This window comes from Pristiophorus japonicus, chromosome 11 (genome assembly GCF_044704955.1).
Source record: "Pristiophorus japonicus isolate sPriJap1 chromosome 11, sPriJap1.hap1, whole genome shotgun sequence".
Lineage (NCBI taxonomy): Eukaryota > Metazoa > Chordata > Chondrichthyes > Pristiophoridae > Pristiophorus > Pristiophorus japonicus.
In genome coordinates, this window is record NC_091987.1 from 124216990 (window position 1) to 124242944 (window position 25955).

The window sequence follows — 25955 nt, forward strand, 5'->3', positions numbered from 1 at the left end:
GTACCTGTGCTCCCAAGGGATTGTGGGATCCCTTAGGACTCCAGGGGATGAGCCCTCTGGTGGCTGAACAAGGTATATACAAGTTTACATACATAACACTAACTTTTTGTGTGTGATGAACAAGGACCCCCAGGTCCCTCTGTATTGCAGCACTTTGCAATTTGTCTCCATTTAAATTATAATTTGCTTTTCTATTTTTTCTGCCAAAGTGGATAACCTCACATTTTCCCACATTATACTCCATCTGCAAAGTTTTGCCCACTCACTTAGCATGTCTACAACCCTTTGCAGGTTTTTTGTGTCCTCCTCACAATTTGCTTTCCCACCCATCTTTGTATCATCAACAAACTTGGCTACATTACACTCGGTCCCTTCATCCAAGTTATTAATATAGATTGTAAATAGTTGAGGACCCAGCACCGATCTCTGCGGCACCCCACAAGTCACTGTTTGCCAACCGGAAAATGACCCATTTATCCCGACTCTCTGTTTTCTGTTAGTTAGCCAATCCTCTATCCATGCTAATATATTACCCCCAACCCCATGAACTTTTATCTGTGCAGTAAACTTTTATGTGGCACCTTATTCAATGCCTTCTGAAAATCGAAATACACCACATCCACTGGTTCCCCCTTATCCACACTGCTCATTACATCCTCAAAGAACTCCAGCAAATTTGTCAAACATGGGACTATACCCCAATAACAATCGATGCCCATGGCACTGTTTCCCCAGAATAATTGTGCATGGGACTGTACCCCATAAAAAAAGTGCTCATGGGACTGTACCTTCAAAATCAGCCCCGATCGGGTGGTGTCCCAACGATCAGTGTCCGCGGGACTGAACCCCACCAAAAACCAATGTCCCTGGGACTGTACCACATAAGAATCAGTGCCCATGAGACTGTACCCCAAGAATCAGTGCCAGTGGGACTGTACCCCAAAAATCAGTGTCCTTGGGACTGTACCCCAAGAATCAGGCCCATGGGACTGTACCCCAAGATTCAGGGTCCATGGGACTGTATCCCAAGAATCAGGGCCCGTGGGACTGTACCCCAAGAATCAGGGTCCGTGGGACTGTACCCCAAGAATCAGGGCCCATGGGAGTGTACCCCAAGAATCCATGCCCATGGCAGTGTGCCCCAAGAATCCGGGTCCACTAGACTGTAACCCAAGAATCCGGGCCCATGGGAATGTGCACCAAGAATCAGGGGCCATGGGAGTGTATCCCAAGAATCCGGGCCCATGGGACTGTACCCCAAGAATCAGGGCCCATGGGACTGTACCCCAAAAATCTGGGTCCACAGGTGTGTACTCCAAGAATCAGTACCCATGGGACTGTATCCCAAGAATCAGTACCCATGGGACTGTATCCCAAGAATCAGGGCCCATGGGACTGTACCCAAAGAATCAGGGCCCATGGGACTGTACCCCAAGAATCAGGGTCCATGGGACTGTATCCCAAGAATCAGGGCCCGTGGAACTGTACCCCAAGAATCAGGGTCCATGGGACTATACCACAAGAATCAGGGCCCATGGGAGTGTACCCCAAGAATCCATGCCCATGGCAGTGTGCCCCAAGAATCCGGGTCCACTAGACTGTACCCCAAGAATCCGGACCCATGTGACTGTACCTCAAGAATCAGGGCCCATGGGACTGTGCCCCAAGAATCAGGGGTCATGGGAGTGTACCCCAAGAATCCGGGCCCATGGGACTGTACCCCATGAATCAGGGCCCATGGGACTGTACCCCGAAAATCTGGGCCCACAGGTGTGTACCCCAATAATCAGTACCCATGGGACTGTATCCCAAGAATCAGTACCCATGGGACTGTATCCCAAGAATCAGGGCCCATGGGACTGTACCCAAAGAATCAGGGCCCATGGGACTGTACCCAAAGAATCAGGGCCCATGGGACTGTACCCCAAGAATCAGGGCCCATGGGAGTGTACCCCAGGAATCAGCGCCCATGGGAGTGTAGCCCAAGAATCAGGGCCCATGGGACTGTGCCCCAAGAATCAGGGCCCATGGGACTGTATCCCAAGAATCAGGGCCCATGGGACTGTACCCCAAGAATCAGGCCCATGGGACTGTGCCCCAAGAATCAGGGTCCGTGGGACTGTACCCCAAGAATCAGGGTCCATGGGAATGTACCCCAAGAATCAGGGCCCATGGGACTGTGCCCCAAGAATCAGGGCCCATGGGACTGTATCCCAAGAATCAGGGCCCATGGGACTGTACCCCAAGAATCAGGGTCCACGGGTCTGTACCCCGAGAATCAGGGCCCATGGGACTTTACCTCGAGAATCAGGGCCCATGGGATTGTACCCCAAGAATCGGGTCCACGGGACTGTACCCCAAGAATCAGGACCCATGGGAGTGTACCCCAAGAACCAGGGTCCATGGGAATGTACCCCAAAATCAGGGCCCGTGGGTGTGTACCCCAAGAATCCATACCCATGGGACTGTACCCCAAGAATCAGGGTCCATGGGACTGTACCAAAAAGATCCGGGCCCATGGGCCTGTACCCCAAGAATCAGGGCCCTTGGGACTGTTCCCCAAGAATCAGGGCCCATGGGACTGTACCTCAAGAAACAGGGTCCATGGGATTGTTCCCCAAGAGCAGGGTCCATGGGACTGTACACCAAGAATCTGAGCCCATGATGGTGTACCCCAAGAACCAGGGCCCATGGGACTGTACCCCAAGAATCAGGGTCAATGGGACTGCACCCCAAGAATCAGGGCCCATGGGACTGTACCCCAAGAATCAGTGCCCATGGGACTGTACCCCGATAATCAGCGGCCATGGGGGTGTACCCCAATAATCAGGGCCCATGGGACTGTACCCCAAGAATCAGGGTCCATGGGACTGCACCCCAAGAAGCAAGGCCCATGGGAGTGTACCCCAAGAATCAGGGCCCATGGGACTGTACCCCGAGAATCAGGGCCCATGGGACTGTACCCCGAGAATCAGGGCCCATGGGAGTGTAACCCAAGAATCAGGGCCCATGGGGCTGTATCCCAAGAATCAGGGCCCACGGGAGCATACCCCGAGAATCAGGGCCCATGGGAGTGGACTCCAGCAACAATCAGTGCTTTTAAGAGAGGTGGGGAGAAGTGGGGGAGGAAGCAATTAATAAATGCAGAACTGGCCTGTTAGCACTTGCGTGACATCCCTGCCTTACATAGGTTAAGTGAACCAGCTCAAGAACTTTGTAGTTATTAGAGCAAACAAAACTGATTGACGGTACAGTGAGCCAATCAAATGACAAGTTAAGATTAGGAGGGACATGACTGCATGTTTCGCACACATAAATGATCCCATGATCTGAACAATTTATTTCTTTGTAGACTTGAATGCATTATTCCAGAACCTATTGGACTGGTTATTTCCAGGCCAAGTAACTACGGTGACGCTCACTGATTAAAATGACTTGTGTTCTGATTGATGAGTGTTAGCCACGGCTCAGTGGGTAGCACTCTCTCCTCTGAGTTGGAAATTTATGGGTTTAAGTCCCCACTCCAGAGACTTGAGCACATAATCCAGACCGACACTCCAGTGCAGTGCCGAGGGAGTGCTGCACTGTCGGAGGTGCCGTCTTTCAGATGAGATGTCTGCCCTCTCAGGTGGATGTTAAAGATGCTGTGGCACTATTTCAAAGAAGAGAGTTCTCCCGATGTCTTGACCAATATTTATCCCTCATCCAACATCACTAAAAAACAAATTATCCTTAATCTCCTTGCTGTGTGTGAATTCACAGCCGCGTTTTCTACATTATAACAGTGACTACACTTCAAAAGTACTTCATTCGCAGTAAAGCGCTTTGCGACGTCCTGAGGTCGAGAAAGGCGCTATATAAATGCGTATGTTCTTTTCATGAAGGAATCAGGATCCCAAGTGTAAACTGAACTAATATTTGTCTTTTTTTCTGTGGATTTTGGCAGTTAACAATTGTGAAGTGGCGCTCTCATTAACCTTGGGCAGCCAGTGACAGTTTGAACGCCCCCCCTGGGAGGACAGGGGTGTGATTTAGTCCCATTTCTACAGTGCAACCACCTGCTACAGCTTTTTACTTGCTGAATTGAATCAAGGGAGATGGAAACACTGTCGCAGGGACAAGCAAGGAATGACCCCCGTATCGTTCCCGACAGACCCCTAGACATTGTGGCCCAAGTTTATCATTTGATCCACAACCACACAGAGACTTTCAAAGTTTTGCCACGGGCCAGTCTGGCTCTGTGTTCATTTTGGAGATAGTTTTGAAATACAGCCCAGCTAAAGACAGGGCTGCAGCAACTTACCATATCCCCTCCCCTTTTGCTAGCTCGTGCCTTTCATCTCAGTTGCCCTTTATCTTGAAATGCCTATAAAACCTTCCCTGATCCCAGTGTAGACATGTTAGCCTCCTCCCCCCGCGCCTGATTGGCGACGCTCAATCACAGCCTCTTTCAGCTCGCTGTAGCTGAGCAGTGCTTGGCTTTCAAACGAGGGAAGCAGCCAGATATGTTCCCCTCTTCCTGACTTCTCACTGGCCAGAAGGAAAGGCTGCCGGACCGTGTGGGCAATTAGCATGGAGCACTTTCCCAGCGCAAAGTTTGAGTAAAGAGTGTGAGAGGCTGATGGACTTTCTGTGTGGGGGGAAGCGAATGGATTTAACCCTCCTCCGTGTGCCAAGTTTTGCTCTATTGTGACTGCAGACTTCTTCATGCACTGTGGATGATGGGATTCTGAAGATGAAGCAGGTACGATTATTCTGATTAACTGCGATTGTGTGGCACAGCTCCCTGGGCGCCTTTAAAGCTTGCCCATTTGATTTTGTATCAGCCCCCGAAGCACTTTTGCAGCGCACGGAACATTGCTGTTAAGCTGCAGCAAGTGAATGCAAGCACTGGCCTAAGTCTGTCAGTTCATTAGTGGCCGGCCAGTAGGAAGTCTGGCAAGTTTTTTTTGGTGTGTTGTCTGGGGCCCTTTGATCACTTGTGTGGCAAATAGACGTCACCATGGCAACCCATGCTTGTAGGTTGGTGGGAACAGAACGGGTTCTTCAGCATGGACAAAGAGCAGTTTGTTAGCATACTTGATTTTAAACAGCGGCGCGGAGCGGTCCATAGGTAAACCACTCTACAGTACTTAAAGTGGAGGTATAAGTTTTAAAGATTCTGGCTGACAGTTTATTTTTCGAGGCCCAACTTTGTTTCCACTTCATTTGAGGAGCTGGGGTGGAGGATGGGTGGGAGCATTGCCTTCTCATTTGAAAGGTACAGATTGCACATCTCTGTACAGCCTCAGTCATACAGCGAGGAGTTGCCCACAGTGCATGCTGTTCTCACATTCCGATACTCTCTGCTCGTGGCCCAGTGTTGCTGGACTGATACTTTTAGTATATGTAGTCAGAGTTAAAAGTATGAGTGTCTGATCCAGCCCATCATAGTTTTCATAAGTTTGCGTGAAATGATTCTGAAAACTTACTTTCCGATGCCTGGATATTTAATAGGTGCATGTGCTTGCATTTGATTCTTTATACATTTAAGAGGGTCCAGCGGATCTGTTCGCACACTTGTTTCGAACTGGTCTTATTCCAACTTGGCTTGCAGTTTTGAAAAAACATTCTGCTTGATTGTGCAAATTCTTGCGTTTGGACTCAGGCTCCAGCACTCACGTCTTGTGTGTGATTCTTTTGGCAACCTGCAGAGGTCAGACAGTGGCTAAAGCAACAGTGTGCGAGTTAGCTCCCTCCTGTACCTCCCCCGCCCGCAACACACCCATCACACAAGCTGTCTGGCGCTTATCTCTGTTGTTTGAGTTTACTATAAGCAGTGAGGGAGAAAAGGAACACACCAGAAGAATTTATAGGGCTTTTCGAGCAACGACCTGGGGTTGAGGAAGGCTAATACAATTCACACAAATTGTCTCTATATAAACTCAGAATATACATAGGCTTCTTTGCTGCTAGGAGCGAGAGGTGTATTTCTGGATTGATCCTTTATCCGAATATTAGTCTTCACTGACTCCAAGGGAATATTTATTCACGCAGAGGGTTGTGGGGGTCTGGAACTCACTGCCTGAAAGGGTGGTAGAGGCAGAAACCCTCACCACTTTTAAAACGTACTTGGATGTGCACTTGAAGTGCTGTAACCTATGCTGTAATCTACGGACCTAGAGATGGAAAGTGGGATTAGGCTGGATAGCTCTTTGTTGACCGGCGCAGACACGATGGGCCGAAATGACGACCTTCCCCACTGTAACTTTCTATGAAAACTATGTGTGTATGGCTCAAATGTCAGCTGTGGCTCAGTGGGTAACGCTCTTGGTTCAGGGTCAGCAGGCTGTGGGTTCAAGTCCCACACCAGAGACTTGAGCCCATCATTCAGGTTGACACTCCAGTGCAGTGCTGAGGGAGTGCTGCACTGTCATAAGTGGTCTTTCGGATGAAAGGTTATTCCGAGGCTCCAGCTGCCCCCTCAGGTGGCTGCAAAAGATCCCATGGGACTATTCGAAGAAGAGCAGGAAGAACTGGAATTCTCCTTGGTTTCCTGGCCAATACTTATCCCTGAACCAACATCACTATAAACAGATTATCTGGTCATTATCAAATTGCTGTTCGTGGCACCTTGTTGTGCACAGATTGGCTCCTGTGTTTCCTATATTAGAACAATGAATCTACTTCATTGGCTGCAAAGTGCTTTGGAATGTTGTGAAAGGCACAATATAAATGCAAATTCTTTCTTTATATACTCAGATAGATATCATTGCCAATACATAGGCTCCTTTCTGGGAGGGAGCGGTGTCTTCACTGACTCCAGCACTATATGTGTGGGACTCCTAACAAATGCTACATATTCAGATAACCAGTGCTTTTAACTGGGTGGGGAATGGGACAGACAAAGGTATAATGAAATACACTTCACTATTAAGCATGTAAGTTACTTTGTAGCCTTGGCAAGCCCAGAAAGGCAGCAGATGGCCAGGGCTGCAGGTCAACTTGGTACGGTATGGTTTCATCCCGTGCCACCAACCCCTCCGTTCTTTTCTGGGTGATACCACCCACTCTCCTCTCTGCCTCCACTTCTACAACACAGGCATCTACTCTTTGGGCTTTCCTCTGCTGCCAGTAATAGGTTTTGTCTTCCAATGAAATGTTCTTTCAGGCCGAACCCCTTCCAAAAAAAAGTCTGTTACTTGCAGAGTGATGAGCAATTTACAAAAACTTTGTTCTGAGGTTTCTTTCTGCGTTGGAGTGGAGATTTCCTGCATGGTTCCATTCATGGACACACAGTGGGATAAAACTCACATCTGACACATTCTCAATGCTTCAGCCAGTTGAGAGCCTCGACACAAGTCAGCAACTGTCCTGGCTTTCCCCCACTCTTGAATGAAGGCTGTGAGGTATTCAGTGCAGACTTAGCAAAACAATAGCTGCAAACGAAGATGGCCAGCTACAGACATTGTAAAGAATTCCACACACAGCCTTTGCAGGCTTTAATCTCACTTCTATTTCCACATAGGCCCAACTTCTCATAACATCCAGTAACACTCTCCTTAACCCCTGCTCCCTTCCTCAGACAAACTACTTGCTTGATTCGGAGGTTTATATTTTAATCTGTCGTCTTGAAGCTAAAATGGAATGATTTTCCAGTGCAGTCTTTTATTTTATTCCATGTAATCTAATTTTGTTTCCCTCACACGAACTATCCTGCAAAAAAAATCCATAGCTAGAAACTCAGGATGTATTGGAAAGCTGCAATTATTGTTTTTGGATGGTTGCCTACATAAAATCATATCCATCATCCTATCAGTAAAAGCAGCTTTGCCTTTTCCATGCATTTCCCTCTGTTTATGGAGAGCCGCTCACTTTCCAAAAAAAAAATGTGGATTTGTTCATTGGGATTGGATTGAAAACTGACAGCTCTTGTTTTGCGTGTTGCCGGAGCTTCGGAGTGGGAAATTCGTATCGGCCTGGTGTGACCATCTTGTTCATTGCAGTGCCTGTGTTGGGACAGTTCATTTAATGCCTCTTGGTGCACCAGTTAAAATGGGGCAGGCCTAACTCTAATCTCTGGGGCAATCTCAGTCAGTTTCACTTAAAGTTTCATGTGCCCAGTCTTAAGGAAAATGTTTTAAAAGTGCCCCATTTCAGAGACTTGATCACTTCGGCGAGGCTGGCACTGCAGCGCAAATATTTATCCTTCAACCAACATCACTAAAACTGATGATCTGAGTTGTCTTTTGGTTCAACCGAGGCCCCGTCTGCCCTCTCTGGTGACGTAAAAGATCCCATTGCACTATTTCGAAGAAGAGCAGGAGAGTTATCCCTGATTCCCTGGTCTATATTTGTCCCTCATCCAACATCACTAAAACAAATGATCTGGTCATGATCTCATTGCTGTTTGTGGGAGCTTGCTTTGTGCTGCTGTGTTTTCTACATTAGGACAGTGACGACACTTCTAAAGTGCTTTGGGACGACCTGAGGTCCAGAATGATTAAAGGCTGGTAGAATTAACAGCAAACCATTTGTAAATGCAAGTCTCTTTTATCTCTCAAGTTTACAAGCATGACTCATGCAAAACCTGTGGATTCTTTTGAAAAAGCTTTTGATCTATTTGATCACAGATACAGACATGGCCAGAATGATAAAGATCTGGCAGAATTAACAGCAAACCATTAAAACACAGCCAAGATGTAAGGGAGGTTGAATTCTACATTAACATGTAATGGTCAATGTAGCTGTATGATTAATGGATGGTGTATGTTCATGTCATGTGATAGCTGTCCTAAATATTGCTTTACTGACTAGCAATCTCAAAGATCAAGCACCACAATTGGTTATATTTTTTAACAATTCATTCTCGGGATGTGGGCGTCACTGGCAAGGCCGGTATTTATTTCCCCATCCCTATCTGCCCTGAGAAGGTGGTGCTGGGCCACCGCCTTGAACCACTAGTGGCTTGATGTGACCATCCTGCTGATTGCATCCTGCTGGAACCCAAAGGCAGTGCCATGATCTTATTGAATGGCAGAGCAGGCTCAAAGGGCCAAATGGCCTACTCCTGCTCTTATTTCTTATGTGTTGGAACAGGTAATTAATACCTCTTGATGCATCGATTAAAATGGACAACTGAGTGGCGTGCTAAACTCTCTCCCCAAAATTCTTTCAACCACTCCCTTCGTCCTTTTATGCCAAAATCAATTTGCGCACCATGCCACGAGATTTGCATTAGTCAGTTATCTCAGCCCGCAGTGAACTTCCACCTGGGCAGAATATTTCTGCTCTATTTCAACAGGCTGATGGCTGCGATCCGGTTTCAAACTTGAATTCGTACCACCAGTACTAACCCAGCGAATAAAGTGGCTGGGTGATAGTAGTCTTCACACAGCTCATTGGCTGACAGGTTTATATTTAAAAAAAATGCTATCATTAATTTACCCATTATAAATCAGCAGTGCCGACAGATGCACCATGGTCTTGAAACCATGAACAGGTGGAGACATCATTTAGAAATTAAGCCAAAATAAATGACAGGCTTCTCCGGGGAGATCTCTTTCCCTTTTCGCACATTTGTGAAGAAGTTTCTGATACTCCGACTGTTAGTGCACAGAGTAAGTAACGCTCATATAACCAAGGTCTCCTTGTACATTATCCTTCAAATTCTGAGGCCTTTGGCAGCATGCTTGTCATGAATATGAATATAATTTAATTTAGGCATTAATAAACTTTTTTTATGTGTTCCATATGTTATGCTCACGATCTATCACAATATTAAGCAATAAATCTGCGGGGAATATTAAGATACATTTTGAGGAGACCAAGTTGCCTGGGAGACAAAACAGCATTTGGCCAGAGGGCAGACTACAGTTAAAAGTATTTAATCCATTTCTGGCTTGAGAAAGTCAGCTTTTATTAGATGTAGAGAGAGACTTGATGGAATATAAAATATAATTTATAAAACTGCACTGGGCTCCGGAAAGTCTGTAAGCTGACAGCGACACCTTTGGCTCGTCGGTGAGTTGGTTCTCGGGTTGAGTGCCAGGGCTGCCCGATGGTCATTGGTACCTGACAGTCCTACGGCAAACCAGTCCCACCAAACCAGTTCCCTCAACGACTGTCTGTCCCACCTGTGACCGGGACTGTGGTACTCGTATTGGACTGTTCAGTCACCTAAGAACTCATGCTAAGAGTGGAAGCAAGTCTTCCTCAATTCCAAGGGACTGCCTATGATGAATTGGCATGAGAAAGAAAAATCCGCCATGGCCGACATCTCCCTCTATCTTTCTCCCTCATTCATGTAGCTCGTCCGCTATCGTGGGTGAGAGGACGCGTGATGATCCTCAGGCTTTCAGCTGTGCTTCTCTGAGGTGGCTGCTAGGGTGTGCAGGATTGGCCCCTTTCCCTGTGTGGGTGGCGATGGGGTGGGGAAGTCTTTGACCTCCTCCTGGTGCTCGCTTGGGGGAAGCACAATCGAGTTCAGGAGCTCAGTGGATGAAGTTTCCAGCTCCAACCAGGTCCTTGACAATACGGACTGGTGCCCCAACATATTGCGCTACAGCATTCATGTGAATCTGTGACAGGCCGAATTAGCCTTTTGATGAAAGGAAGCAGAGAATTACAGAGGACTCGCGTTGAACTGGGAGTTCATTAGTTTGTCATTCATTAGTACAGATGTTGGGAATATTAGTCAAAGGCTTTAATGCTGTGGGAAAGGACGCTGAAGATCTTAACTGAAAACATTAAAGAGACGATACCTGCTCCATAATGGGGCACGCTCAGCTGTAGAAAAAAATTATATTTTATTTACTAAATTTGTTAACCTGAGATGCAAAGCATCATAATTAATGTTGTCATCATATCTGCAATAAGCGCTAGATACCTGTGGAATATTCAGTGTATCGCTTTCTTTGAATAAAATGTTAGTTCATTCATTTTTAGTGATCTGTGGAAATCATGTAATCACCAAATCTCTTGTCATTGATCTTAGTATCCCCATAATCACTGGTCATTGCTCCCTAGTAACATCTTCTAATTCTCCTCTGCTAACTCTGCTCCCATTGTCCAATGTCATGTTTGATTGCACATTGAGCAGCAACTGTTCCTGCTGGACTGACTCAAGGACCAGCCTTCCTATTCCCAGTCCGACCATCCTACCATAGCCAGGTCTCAACCCAGGGTTCGGCCACAGCCAAGGCCTACACTGGATTCGCCACTCCCACACCCGATCCAGGCCCTGACCTCTTCCTCGGCTCTCCCCCATCCCCCACCTGACCTCTTCCTCCCCATCCCCCCCCCCCCCGCACTACCCAACAAATAGTATAGTAGAAGTGGTATGTATTTTTAAATTGTAAGTATAGACAGTCATTACCCTGTACTAACAAATAACCTAAAGTACTGACAAAGTTGGTGCACAAGCATAAATCTTACTGGTGTAACTGTATTAACCGCTACATGCTCATTATAAATAAATTGAGGCAATAATGTACTTGATCATACTTAAATTGAATTACAAGGACAGTGGTGTGAGTAGGTTTTTAAGGATAAAGTAATAGCTTAATAATTACACGGTTATTAATGAAACTTATATTTTGGCCACTGAACACCCTTCCTTAAGAAGGATCTTTGGGTTACTTTGGGTGCTCTTGTTTAGTTGAGTAATTGCTGAGTAATCCCTCTCCCCAACTTCTGTTTGAGGCTGAACCAGATTGTTTGCAACTTTGGTGGCATATTTAACCCTGAAATGAGCTTTCGACCACATATCCACAGCATAACTGAGACCATCCACCTCCTTAACATCGTCTGTCTCCGCCCTTGCCTCAGCTCATCTGCTGCTGAAGCCTTTGTGACCTCCAGACTTGATTATTTCAACACACTCCTGACTGGCCTCCCACATTCTACCCTACGTAAACTAGAGGTGATCAAAAGCTCGGCTGCCCGTGTCCTAACTCGCACCAAGTCCCGCTCACTCATCACCCCTGTGGTCGCTGACCTACATTGGCTTCTGGTTAAGCAACACCTCGATTTCAGACTTCTCATCCTTATTTTCAAATCCCTCTATGGCCTCGCCTCTCCCTATCTCTGTAATCTTCTCCAGCCCCACAACCCCTCGAGATATCTGCCCTCCTCTAATTCTGCCCTCTTGAGTATCCCTGATTATAATCGCTCAATCATTGGTGGCTGTGCCTTCTGTTGCCTAGGCCCCAAGCTCTGGAATTCCTTGCCTAAGCCTCTCTGCCTCTCTACCTTTCTTTCCTCCTTCAAGACTTTCCTTAAAACATACCTTTTTGACCAAGCTTTTGGTTATCTGCGCTAATTTCTACTTGTGCGGCTCGGTGTCAAATTTTTTATCTCCATACTCCTGTGAAGTGCCTTGTGACGTTTCACTATGTTAAAGGCGCTATATAAATACAAGTTGTTGTTATCAATTGCCTGACAACAGACCGTAAAACCCAAGCAACATCGCTGCCACCTCACCACAGCGGAGGCAAGTTGCAGTGGAGTCTCTCTACTCTCCATCACTCCCGCATAGGGTTGCCAACTTTGGTTGGACGTTACCCTGGAATTTCACCTCTTGCCTCCTAACCACCTCTCCTCCAGGCTCCTGCCATTGGTCGCCCGACATGTCCATCTCTGCGACGCTCCGCCTTCTCTCGCTAACTGGAAAACCTAATCATCATCTATCATTGACTGTGGAATAAGTACACTGCACCGCATATACATATCCCACACTAATGTCCTTATTAATTAAAGTGCTGATATTGGCTATTTGGCATAGAACGTTACTGGCTTTTTACCAAGCCTGCTGAGGTGTTAACTGAAGGTAAGGAGGTGCAGAGGAGCTGCTGTCAATAGACATAGGGCTGAATTTTCGGCTTTGCCGTTTGTGTGGCGAAAGCGGAGGTGGGGCGGAAAATTTACCGCCCAATTAACGTTGCCGATTAATTGCTTAACTTTCGCCATTTGGGTCTGCATCAGGAGCGCAGCGCGAAGGGAGGCGTTGAGCTATTTATGCGGCGCAAAAACGGGATCCTCGGCAACTTTAATGCGGGGTCGTGAGCGCTCTGAGAGAGGCCTTGGGAGGGGAAAAAAAATTCAAAAAACATTGCCAACACCCTTACCTCACAAATCACTGCAAAAAGTAAAAAAAAATAAAATCTTTAACTTACCTTTTTTGCAGTTTATGCAGCGGCAGGGCTGGCCCGCTGTGTTTTCCCTGGCGGTCATCGCGGGGCGAGTTTCGCGGTGTATGGGTCGGGTGAGACTCGAAACTCGGAGCGGCGTCACAATGCGAGCCGTTGCACACCCGCCGCAGCTCTCCCCAGCGGTGCACCGCTATAAAAACCGACCCCAGGATCGAGACTGCCCCATTTTTCACCGAGGAAGGTCAAAATGCGCCAAAAACCCGGTCACAAATGACCCGGAAATCCGCCTCTATACAGTTCATTCGTTCATTGTGTTCTGTCCCTCGAGTCGATTCGAACTCAAATCTCATACACAAGATTCTTAAGTGACATACTTGAGATGAGTAGCTGAGTTGGTTTCCTGTTGCCTTCCTCATGCAGTATTTGTGCAGTATCTTCTCTTAGTTGGGCTGCAACCAAGGCTACAGAGCCCCACCTGCATCTATCAGACACAAGTGCCACCACTGGATATCAACCTAGTAAGGTATACAGTATAATAAACATCATTATTGTTGTTATGGAATCAGAGACTTGAGCAATAAATCTAGGCTGACATTCTAGCGTAGTACTGAGGAAGTGCTGCATTGTTGCAGGAGTCATCTTTCGGACAAGACATTAAACCAAATCTGCCTTCTCAAGTGACACTATTTCGAAGAAGAACAGGGGAGTTTTTCCCAATATCCTGGTCAATATTTATCCTTTAACCAATATCACTAAAACCGAATATCTGGTCATTATCACATTACTATTTGTAGGTGCACATTTCCTACGTTACAACAGTGACTACACGTCAAAAGTACTTCATTGGCTGTAAAGTGCTTTGGGATGAGCTGAAGCTGTGGAAGGCGCTATATAAATGCAAGTTCTTTCTTTTACTTTATCAGGATGGTAGGAGGGTGATCTAGATGGACCATGGTCTTTTTTTGCCCTATCCTATGTGGCAAAATGATTGCTGTGCACATTGCAGTGAAAGTATTGGCCTAGAAATCCCGGTCGACTGAAAAGGTTACAAAAGATGCACATTTACCTGTTTCTGCTGCGCCCACAAGAGATCCCGGTCCTGAGGCCTCCACTCACTGCGCGTTGGAGCGCATGCACGTCAGGACATCCATAAGTTGGAGTTGCAGCCAATCCAGGTGCAGTATTTTTTCATTCATAATAATGGGAACACTAAGTAGGAGTTCCCATTATTAAGATTGAGAAACAGCCTCCAAACACCCAAAACAAAAATAAAAAATAGAAAAATACGCCACATATTTAACATTAATTTAAATTAAAGTTATTTATGTCTTACAAAAAATATATATTACGATTTAAAAAAAAAACATTTTAAATTATGGTTTAAAATAAACTTACCTTAATGGGCAGAGTTTTTAACAATAAAATATGATTTTAAAATTTTATGTTGCAATGTTTTTGTGTGTTTTAAAACTCTTACTCCTGTAAAAGTGGGCTATGCGCCTGCTTTTATCAGGCACAAGGGTTTTCAGGACATCCGCTGGGCAAGATATGGGCAAATACCGCAATCTTAGCCTTGCGAATGACCTGGCTGTGGAGATATGGAAGATCTGTCAAGCCAGAGCTTGACCGATCAGAAAAGCCGTTGTGCGCTGAAAACCGGCTTTTGCGATGCTTTCCCGAGTCCGTACACACTCCGTACAGATCTTGGGAGGCCAGGATTTCCATCATCTCTGGTTAGTTGGCAGAGGCCCCCTTTTCCACACTGTTTCAATTTAAAATCCCACAGGCACGTGGCCTGGCTATAAGAAAACCTGTTGTAGTCCATTCTCCTGACCTCCATCCCTCTTCAATATTGAGAATGAACATGTGTATTCTTATCCAGCTCGGGCTGGAAATGGAAGTGTTTCGATATGTCTAAAGCAAAGATAATTCAAAATTTCACCAATCAACAATTTAAAATTATGAATGATAATATGCAAGGGGCTGGAATATCATTTTTAGAACATGCTTCTTTCATTGAATTGTGTATATAATTAGTTTTGCCCCAGGCTTGTTTTAGTGTTTTTATATCAACATGCTGTGGAAGAATTGTGCTTAACCCAATATTGCCTAACAATCCATAACCCACACACAATGCCCCACCAGTCACGCAGCTCTCTCCCGCAATGCTTAGTGAGCGATTTAGCGAAGGTGTGGGTACTTCAGCTTTTCCATCGCTGCGTGACGACAACTTGTATTTATATTGATGTCATCCTTCTGTGCATGTGCAGTGTTACGCCCTTACTGTAAATGCTGCACATTATCACCTCCAATATTAACATTTGGAAAGCGGTCGCGCTGTGCGCTCTCTGAGCTCGGGAGCGGTCGCGCTGTGCGTTCTCTGAACTCTGTAGCCTGTCTGACAATGACTGGATCAGATTACATACTGAACCTAGCCATGTAGAGAACTTCATGAGGTGCTGTGAGTTTACAGCTTGACTGAATCAAATTACACATTCCAAGCAAAATGTTTGGTGATTATTGTTCTGCCACTTCCTGGCGGTGCCAATACAAAATCTGCTTAATTACACCCGGCTGTGTCACTAAAAGCAGCTCTTTCCCCTCTGTGGCAAGGTCGACATTTTTTTTTTATTCGTAGCCAATCTTTCCAATTCTTTGTCAAATCACAAACGGCAGAGGTCACCTTGCACACATCAAGGATCACTCTGCGCCAATGCTCTTAGCCAAAAGGCCGAGAGCCACTGCACCGTTCCTGGAAGTACTGCAATACCAGGTTCGTGCCATGGAGGTGGATGGGTCAGGCCCCCCACACACCTCCGTGGAGGTGGATGGGTCAATCCACCCCACCCACCTCCTACATATTATTCATCCCGAGTTGCCCTGAGAAGGTAATGAAGGGCCCCCTTTTTATGTTGCTCTGAGCCCATGGTATAGGCTTCTGATGAACCAGTCTTGTGCAGCTGGCTGTAACCCAACAGCAAAGTAACTGGGTTTCAGCAAGGCCAGTGGTTGGAAGTGCCCATTTTACCACGTCTCCCTGAACCCTGGCAAGTTTACTTTCTGGTTGAGTCCTGTGCGTTGGGAACTGGTGGCACTCGCATGACACAAAAACACATAATAGGACACAGCTGGCACCATCTACAGAAACCAACTGGTGGCCTAAGGAAATATTAAAGGTTGGAAAGTTAAGTTAATAGTTTGGAGTTTGTCTCAATTGCCTTCCAGGAGTTGGGGAAGAGATTAGGAGAATTTTTCTTTGGGACCTTATTTATGCTTGGGATGTGAGCAACACAGATAAGGAGGTATTTATCTCCCATTGTTGCCTTGAAGGCATTAGGAGTCAACCACATAGTTATCTGGTGCCATCCCATAAATGACCAGATTTGAATACACGACTAGTACCAGTCTCTAGTCCAGTACCAGAGTCATTAGGCTGCCATAACCATTTGTATGTGGATTGAGTCTCCTAAGGAATCTGCTCAAGGACTTAAATGACCGTTTCTCATTTCATCTGTGTGTTGTGCTGTGTTATAACAGGAGTGTTATAAAAATGTGTTATTCCACATACATGCTTAGCACGACCACAATGGATAATGAATCATCATTCCGTCGATTGGAATATTGAATATTAGCATCAGTATATGGAACGGCGCACCATTGTGACCTATAGAATACAGAGAGAGGTACAGAAACAGCAAAGGCCATTGGCAAGGACTAATCACTAGCTCTCGCTCTAACATACTCATTGCAACCTTGGTGGTGTCCTCCGCATTGGATCTTGGCTGAGGCTTCTCCATTAAAATAAAAATCAATGGTTTATTATTTATAGCACTGATCGTTCTTGCAACTCAATCACATGTAACTAGAGAGGAACAGGTGATCAAAGTCACAGTAGACTATCTTATACCAAATCGATGGGTAACAGTTATCTGAGCAATGGGTGGCTGTTACCTGTCAGGAATTGCAGTTGCGGGACCTTTTTCAGGCACTAGTAAGATGACACTTGTGTTCAGCTTCTGTCCAAACTGGGGCGAATAGCACAAAACCACCAACCTGCAGATCCAAAGCAACCTCGTACAGTGAAGTCATTCAGTGGTGTCATTTTAATATCCTGCCAGTTGTGGCGGAATCACTAACATAATTTTCACTGAAAACAACGCACAGACCATAGACTTTCAATTGTAAAAATCCCAAAAAGAATTTTAATTGCTAGATACAATACTACTGGATGCTCCGCCAGGCCTATCAAACACCACCACCGCATGTCCCCACCTTCTATAGTTTAATAATTCCCTTTTTCTCAGGCAGGGATCTACATGCAGGCAGTCGTGAGGGAGGCAGGATGAATTGGGTTCAGGCACAATTATGTTACAAATAAAGTACGAACAAAAAAAAATACCCTCCGCAGTGTATTGGGTGACTAAATATTTCATTGAAAAAATAAACAGTAAAATTCAGTGCAATAGGCCTCAACACCTGGGAAGCTGGGAATGTGACTTTTACTGTGGCGTGATCTTTTCTTGATATTTGATACTCTCCCTTTTAAAGAAAGAAAAAACTTGCATTTATATAGTGGCTTTCACAACCTCAGGACGTCCCAAAGCACTTTACAGCCAATTAAGTACTTTTGAAGTCTAGTTGCTGTTGTAATGTAGGAAAAACAACAGCAAATTTGTGCACAGCAAGGTCCCACAAGAGCAATGTGATAATGACCAGGTAATCTGTTTTAGTGATATTGGTTGAGCGAGATATATTGGCCAGGACACTGGGGAGAACTCCCTCGCTCTTCTTCAGAAAGTGCCTTGGGATCTTTTACGTCCATCTGAGAGGGCAGAATCGGTTTAGCATCCTATCTGAAAAACGGCACCTCTGACAGAGCACCACTCCCTCAGTACTGCCTGGATTATGTGCTCAAGTCTCTGGAGTGGGGCTTGAACCCACAACCTTCTGGCTCAGAGGCGAGAGTGTTACGTCATGAGAAAAAATATCAACTTCTTTCGAAACTATTCCTTATACTTTCATTCCTGTTTCTAACTGATGGTAAAATCGCTTTTAAAATAAATAATGGATGGAAAATCATGGATGGTGTCATGATTTCCCAATATGTACAGCTGGATGACCCCTCCGCATTCATTCGATCCAAGTAGTCAGTAACAATGTCTGTTGGCTACTGTTTCACTAGTGCAGCAGAGGTTTGGAATTGGCTGTTGACAGTTTCAACCAACAATATGGGCTTTAATATTATGTGTTGAAGTAATAATTTAAAATTAAATTAGCATTATTGGCCGTTAAAACTTAAATTAGCAACTGAACTGAAATCTGTCTGGGCCAATGAAAGAAAAACTCATCTGACCGCTGCACAGCGATTAAAATACTTGTGTTTCATTCAATTTAGTAGTTTTCAGATAAAAGTAAGTGAATCAGGCAATAATGCAGCATGCACATTTTGCTCTATGTATCTCTTAGACAAATTTTAGAATCAACTTTTGAAATTCAAGGAATTCTGTGCCAGCCACGAGATCTTGCGGGAATGGGACTACCAAGTGTTAGTGCCTTTCATGACATCCCAAAGCAGTTTGCAGCCAATTACTGGTGAAGGCAAATTTGCACAGCACGCTCCCAGAAACATCACCGAGATGAATAATCCATTAATCTATTTTGGGTTGAGGGACAAATGTTGGCCAGGACTCCTCCATGTTCTCCCTTGTAACACGTCACAGGACCTGAGAGAGCAGACTAAGGCATTAACACTTGGTATAATATTTCTATCTCAGTACTGCACTAAAGCGTCAGCTGAGATTATTCGTTCAATTCTCCGGAATGGGGCTTGGACCAGAAGCTTGAGTCTGAAGCCCAAGTGCTAGCACTGAGCTGAGGCTGACACCTGCCCACTCTCCCCTCCTTCTCAACTTGCTGATATTATTAAATCTTGCTGTTCCGATTTTGGGTTTATCCATCAGCGAGGCAACAGTATTTAGACCAAATCCTTCCGAACCCCCAGGTCCACAATATTCAAACAGGACAAACTGGTGACTAAAAAATATAAGCACAAATAGGGCTGAGCTGCTTGAATTCCGATGACCGGATGTTCAAGGGCCTCATTCGGACATTCCTAGGGGTTTACCATATTGGTATTAATGGGCGTTCTCGGATCTACAAATCATAAGTAAGACTGGAAAATTTATATCCCCAATTCGCGCGCGCACGCACGCACACACACAAACACACACTTTTTCTTTTGGGCTGCGCAGCCCATTTCAAAAGTCTGCGCATGCGCAGTTTTTTCAATTTAGAAGATGGCTTACTGGCTGCATGGGACATGTGGCCACACAGCTTAAAAGGAACATTGATATACAAATACACACAGCCAAAAACACACACACTCATGTACACCCCCTTATATACACACCCACACATATACCCATACAGAGAGACATAGATTAAATCTAGGAAACATGTTAACTGAGTGAAAATGTATCTGAATGTGTTATTTTTTTTCCTGTGTAAATAGGGTTATTCAACTGCACACTCCCGCTTTGCTGCTCCATTAAACTGTACCCTCAGGTGCTGACCTATTGACAAAGTGGCATTTCTAGCCGATGCACAGCGGATGAAATCTATGCTTTAGTTCAGCCGACTGGCTCTCTTGCCCTTGACGATCAGAGAGCGCCATTTGTTTGTTTACAGTGCAGGGCCTGAACAAAGCAGTGGGGTTATTTCTTCAGACAGCGAAGGCATGCTTCGAAGCTATTGAGGGCTGGTGTGTGAAATTCTGATTTCAAGGGTTTTTTGGTGCCTTTGAGAAGGTTTGTGTGGTGATGGGGGTGAGTTTGACACGCTCAGCCAGGGTGCTGCACTGTGGCTCGACGGTGAATGAAGTGAGTGATGTGAGCACGGGAAACTTTCTGGCATTTGATCGTGCATAAAAATGTCCATTCAAAAATCCGAACACTCGGACTGTCACTGGCACTGCGACCTTTTTGATTTTTGTTGGCAATTATTGAAAAGAAAACTTCTTCCAAGCTAGGCTGGTTTAATAGTCCGATCTGATAAAGGGGCATTCTCTTTGTGAAAGTGCTCATTAATATTTATCTCTCAAAACAGTACTAAAGCAGATTATCTGGTCATTATCACATTGCTGTTTGTGGGAGCTTGCTGTGCGCAAATTGGCTGCCTAAATTACAACAGTGGCTGCACTTCAAAAGTAATTCATTGGCTGTAAAGTGCTTTGGGATGCCCTGAAGTCGTGAAAGACCCTATATAGATCCAAGTCTTTCTTTCTCTTCATGCTAAATAAACCCTCTTGTTTTTCCTACACAAATAGTGCAATGCAATGATGTAAATGCTATTCAAAAACATTCTTGGATTACTGGTACAAGGCAACACTGCGACCCAATTGGCTGGCCCTTTATCCAGAAATGAAAGGAAATTGTAACCGTCACTGGGAAGGAAACGCGGGCGGGTTCTATCACAGGTGGGCGATTGGTTCTGCCAGTTCACCGCCCAGGCTCCTATTGACCTCAACACAGGAATGATATCCGAGATATCTGAGACTGCATCGCTAAACTGCCCGTAGCCAATGCTGCCCAATAATACAGTTGTAGTCACCCTTTAAAATGACACAGCGGAAGCCCCCAGCTGGTAAGGATATCTTCTGCCTCCTGATTGACATTCAGATCAGTCCCCAGTCTGATGCACAAGGTTCCCTGTGTTGTATTTCCTTGACATCATTGACAGAAGTGCTTGAGCCGATCAGGTTAAGATCCAAGATGATGTATCTCCAACCGCGCTGACCTGCAAAGGAAGAAAGTAAAGATCTCTCCTACCAAGTACAGGATTTTAAAGCTATTTTGCAATTATCCCAAGACTAGGAGCATTTTATGTCGCAAGTACTTCCCCCTCTGCTACCTTTCTCTGTTTTAAGCTCCTTCGGATCCTCTGTCTTCTCCTGACGTTTACAATCCCACATGCGCCCACTGCCCTTGGTACCTCACACAAGTGGCCAGTCTCCCTGAGTGAGCCTAGCACCGCAGGCTATTCTACTATGGGAGGCTGGGGCATCGCTGATAAACTGATCCCAAACTCCTTTGACTTTGCAGCAGGAATTTGGGAGTGGGGAGTGGGAAAACTCGGCTAATTATTTTCTTTCTTTCTGTGACTCTGGAGTACTGACACCAATCATGCTGGCCCAAACGGGATATGCCACCTCTGCTCAGGCCGGTGGCTGACCCTCAAACACAACATGATGCTTGGTTTGGTGACTGAGATAGGGACATTGGAATTGCGAGATGAGAAAAGATCGACGCCCATTTACCACCCGGGTAATCCCGTGATACAATGATAATGGAGTCATTGACTGATCACAGCAATCAATCCCTTTCAATTAGTCTACAACAGACCCAGACATGAGGTGAGGAAAACACTAGTGGTGGAGAGCTTTGGCAACCATAGGTCCAAAATCACCTGTTCCTCCCAAGTGGGCTACTCTTACCATATGTCATGTCTCATAATACTCAAACTTATGAGTCCCAAAATATTATATTCTGAAAGAAATCTTATCTAATTTGCGTTTGAATAAATCAATACTAACTGCTTCCACCATCTCCCAAGGGAGCCTGTTCCATCGATTGATTACTCACTCACTGAAATATTCAACTTCAGCACATTAATTAGGCTGCCGCCTGCCTGGGTCAGACGGCCCTCTCACATCTGGCTGAAATGGCAGGAATGTAGCACTCGAACCCCTCGAACCCCCTGCCCACCTGGTGGTTAAAATGCTTCATTGCCAATGAAGTACTTGTTTTGTAGGCAAACATGGCAGTCAGAAAGTAAACGGAGTATGTGGCCTGAAGTCCATCAACAATCTTCTGTTTCCATCGATTGGATTCTACTCGAAATATATGGAGCTTCAAACAAAATAAGTGCCAGAAGCAACACTTTGAGATTTACTTTGCCATTTGCACCAGAGTTGCCAACTCTGGTTGGACGTGTTCCTGAAGCTTTCATCACATGACCTCCTGTCTCCAACTGCCCCGACCCCTACCATCCTGTCATTGGCCTAGGAAGGCACGTCCATCCTCGTGGGCCCCCGCCTTCCCTCACCAATTGGAAAACACACGTGGGCTAGAAATTCCATTTTTGGTCATAGCGGTATTTTTCTGCCAAAAATACTGCTATGACTCCGCTATGATTCCAAGGCCTAACATTCGGTAAAAAATGCGCCCAGCGGTAAAAATCGGTGAGGCACAAACCGCAAATTTTCTGCAACTTTTCTCCGAGGCTGATATGGCTGCCAGTTTGGCCTAGGAAGGGTGGAAAGCACCCCAATTTTATTTTCCAAAAAATAAAAAAAAATCTTTTCTATCGAATCGCTGCAAAAGAATTTTAAAAAAACTTTAAATTAACTTTTTTTTGCAGGTCTTCATACCTACTGCTGTTCCAAGGGCAGCAACGCAGGTTTTTCCCTGGCGTTTTTTTTTGGTTCTATCTACGGGTGCGTTGTGAGCCAAATATCGGGTGAAAGTGCTATTTCCAGTCTTGCACGCCGGCGATCCACTCCCCAATGATATTTAAAAACCGCCGGGGGTAAGACTTCAGCAAATTTCCCGCTCCACCAAAAACGGCAAAATATCGCCGAAAAACCCAGCGCAAGGCTGGGGAATTTCCCATGATCCAATGATAATGGACACAGACTCCTCGTTACCCGATTGGATGATTAGTGATTGTCAGTCAAACAAATGTTGTTCCCATCTTCAATATTTTTCTAACAAATAAAGATTTTTTTTTTAAACACAATGTTTCTTAACTCCGCTCTGGTTTTTCTCCCTGGCTGCTCATAGCAGAATCCTGGGGATTAACCTTTCATTCCTGGAGACGCTAGGACAAGCCTGGATGTTTGGAAACCCTAATTTGCACTTCCCCAGTTTGTGTGGAGGGGAGAAAATGCGATAAAGTCTGGCCTGAGAATTTTGTATATTAAGATTTATTAAGATGGAACTCTTTCCCCCAGAAAAAGCAGAATGGCATTTATTTCTATAATCAGCTGCGGAAGCAAGAAGTGCAATTGCCGTGACCGGTTCGTGAACATGGACAAAATGCAGAGCTCGGAAGAATCTGCGAAACGATCTGCTAAAGCAGTGTGTTTGCACAATGTGACTCTACATCCCTATTAGCCATCCAGTTATGGAACTGGTACGTAACTAAGGTCAGCTTAGCTGAGGTTTGAGTGTAATATTAGCTCTCCGAGCGATCTGTGACCGTGACTGCTTTCCAAAATACAGACCCATATCTCATTACAAATAGTCCTTGCTAATTGCCCACAGTCACCGGGGCAACCGTATGGCAATGTTAACGACTAGTGTTAAATAAAACAGGCACCGTGCATAACCGACAGTTAACGTGCAATTTCCTTTAGTACCTGCACCTAACATACCGATACATACACCTGTACATGCACTCGGCATTTATGCCCAGTTTACAACGTAAAAGGGTTTTAACAAAGAGAAAACTTGCATTTATAGAGTGCTTTTCATGACCTCAGGTCGACCCAAAGCGCTTTATAGCCAATGAAATACTTTACAGCCCTCCGGCCTTCACATTAACTTTAATAACTTCAGACCTTTATAATTCCCAGTCTCCCTTCGGCAGGAGGTGCTGGTAGTGGGTGTTCTGGCGTCTTTCTGATGGGGGGAGGAGGGGGTGAGGAATGAGTCAGTGCTTGGGGTGGGGACCCTCCATTGGAACACTGTATTAGACAGGGGGTCCATACCCTCGTGTCCACTTGGCAGCTGGGTCGCTGGATCCTCGCAAAGAAAAAAACAACTTGCATTTCTATAGCGCCATTCACGACCTCCGGATATCCCAAAGCGCCTTACAGTCAATTAAGTACTTTTGAAGTGTAGTCGCTGTCAATGCTCCCACTTACTTGTTTTGGGTGTGCAGCTCCTTCACAGCGCTAAACTTTACATTGGGAAAGCCAGTCCTGGACTGAGGGCCCAGCAGAGGGCTGCTCAGCTTATAGGGAATGTTGGTCACTGGTGTAATGTGGGAAACGCCGCAGCTCCCACAAGCGGCAATTAAATAATGACCAGATAATCTATTTTAGGTGTTGATTGAGAGATAAAGGTTGACCTGGAAACTGGGAGAAATTCTGCGCAATATTGCCATGGGATCATTTACATCCACCAGAGAGGGCAGACAGGGCCTCGGTTTAACGACTCATTCAAAATATGGCACCTCCGACAATGCAGTGTTAGCCTGGATTTTATGCTCAAATCTCTGGAGTGGGACTTGAACTCATGATCTTCCAACTCCAGTGGTGAGATTGGTCCTTTGGCCTCACCTACATTAGGTGAGCCGCAGCCTTGAACTGCTGCAGTCCGTGTGGTGAAGGTTCTAAATAATGGGAGGCCACATACAAGTCCTGGGGTTAGGGGGCCAACTGTGGCCAGTAACAGCCGTCAGGAGTACTACGGAGCTGGGAGCACTCCTGCTCCTCCTGGCTCTACATCATCAAACTCACTTTTGTGCTGGCCGTTTGCTAGGCCCGATGCCCAATCTCCCTGGAAGGGGTCTATCGCCTGTTTTAGGTGGCTGCCACTGATGCCTGAAAAATGTCCCGACCCAAATCTGGGTCGGATGTCTTTTGGGCACCGTTGTAGCACAACGTGTTGGCCCCCGAAACTAAAAATCAGGCGCGACGAGACTTCAATTTCTACCCCAATGGTTTTGTTGCACTCCCTAGAATGGGGCCGTCAATAGAGGGTTTTTTTGGGCCTTTTGTGCTTCAGTAGGCACTTGCAGACACCAGGGGACCGAAATTCAGCTGCACCAGAAAGCTGGCGCACCTGAGTTTTTGACTGGTACTTACCGCTGGAATTCCTGGTATGGTGAGTAGATCCATTTGCAGGACTTTGAAGTCTAACAGGAAATGGATCATAATGGGGGCGGGCCTTTGATTCAAAGTCAGGCTGACTGGCTGAAAATTGATTGATCGGGGCCTTCACCGGTGGAGTTGTGGTGATGTCACAGCGTATGTGCATCACCACGCTCTCTCAGATTCTATCATTTTTTAACTTTGGACATTGGGCCACCAGGGAGGGTTTTGGCTGGGCCAGTGGCGTGGCACCCAAGAGGGGGTGCCAGGCTGTCCATTGGCGGCCCGGCCGAACCCGGGGCCAGTATTTTGCCGGCCGATTGGCAAGTCGGGGGATCGACGGTTTCAGGTGAAAATCAATGGGTAAGTATTTTAATTTTTTTAATTGGTTTCATTGGCGGTGCAACCACTCGGTGGGATGAGGTCCAGGCCAAAAAATCCCCAACCTGAATTTTGATTGGGGCAGCCTGTTGACCCCAAAGCGGTGGTCATTCGATTTTTAGGAATGGACACCGCAAAAGGGCATTAACAGGTCTCTTCTTTGAGACCCTGAATTTCGGCTCCCAGGAAATTCCAGTTAAGGACTTCTTTTGGAAGGAGATAATTTCTAGATTAGGTGAGTTGTAGAGATAAATAACTGACCGGACTGCAAATAAAGTCCATGTTAATCCTTCCATCGCCAATCCTTTCCTGTTGCTATCTCCACTTTTCTGTTCCGTCAGGTTACTTATAACCTCTTGCAGCTTTTTCTTACTAGATTGAATAGCTCCTAGCCCAAATCAAGTTTCTATTCCCTTATGTTAGATTAAATTCATCTAATTAGAGTACAAGTAATAAGGTTTTTGAATTTACCATGCAAACAAAAACCTCAATCCTAGCTGTTGTCAGAGGTGGGGGGTGGGGGGTGCGCGGTGGGGGAGGGAGTTTAAAACTAGGGGCCATAAATATAA

General features: G+C 45.7%; 1 protein-coding gene across 5 annotated transcripts in view; it reads left to right on the plus strand.

The window, feature by feature from the left end:
* Positions 1–25955, plus strand: part of LOC139276259 (E3 ubiquitin-protein ligase Midline-1) — a 329304-nt gene that overhangs the window by 137269 nt on the left and 166080 nt on the right. Inside the window, exon 1 of one of the 5 annotated variants that reach the window (XM_070893987.1) lies at positions 4500–4744. The exons of 3 other annotated variants lie outside the window; for them this stretch is intronic. The gene's annotated coding sequence lies outside the window, so the exon portion shown is untranslated. Of the gene's footprint in view, positions 1–4499; positions 4745–23236; positions 23322–25955 lie in introns of those variants that run through there. One more of the 5 variants, XM_070893988.1, reaches the window with a different exon arrangement.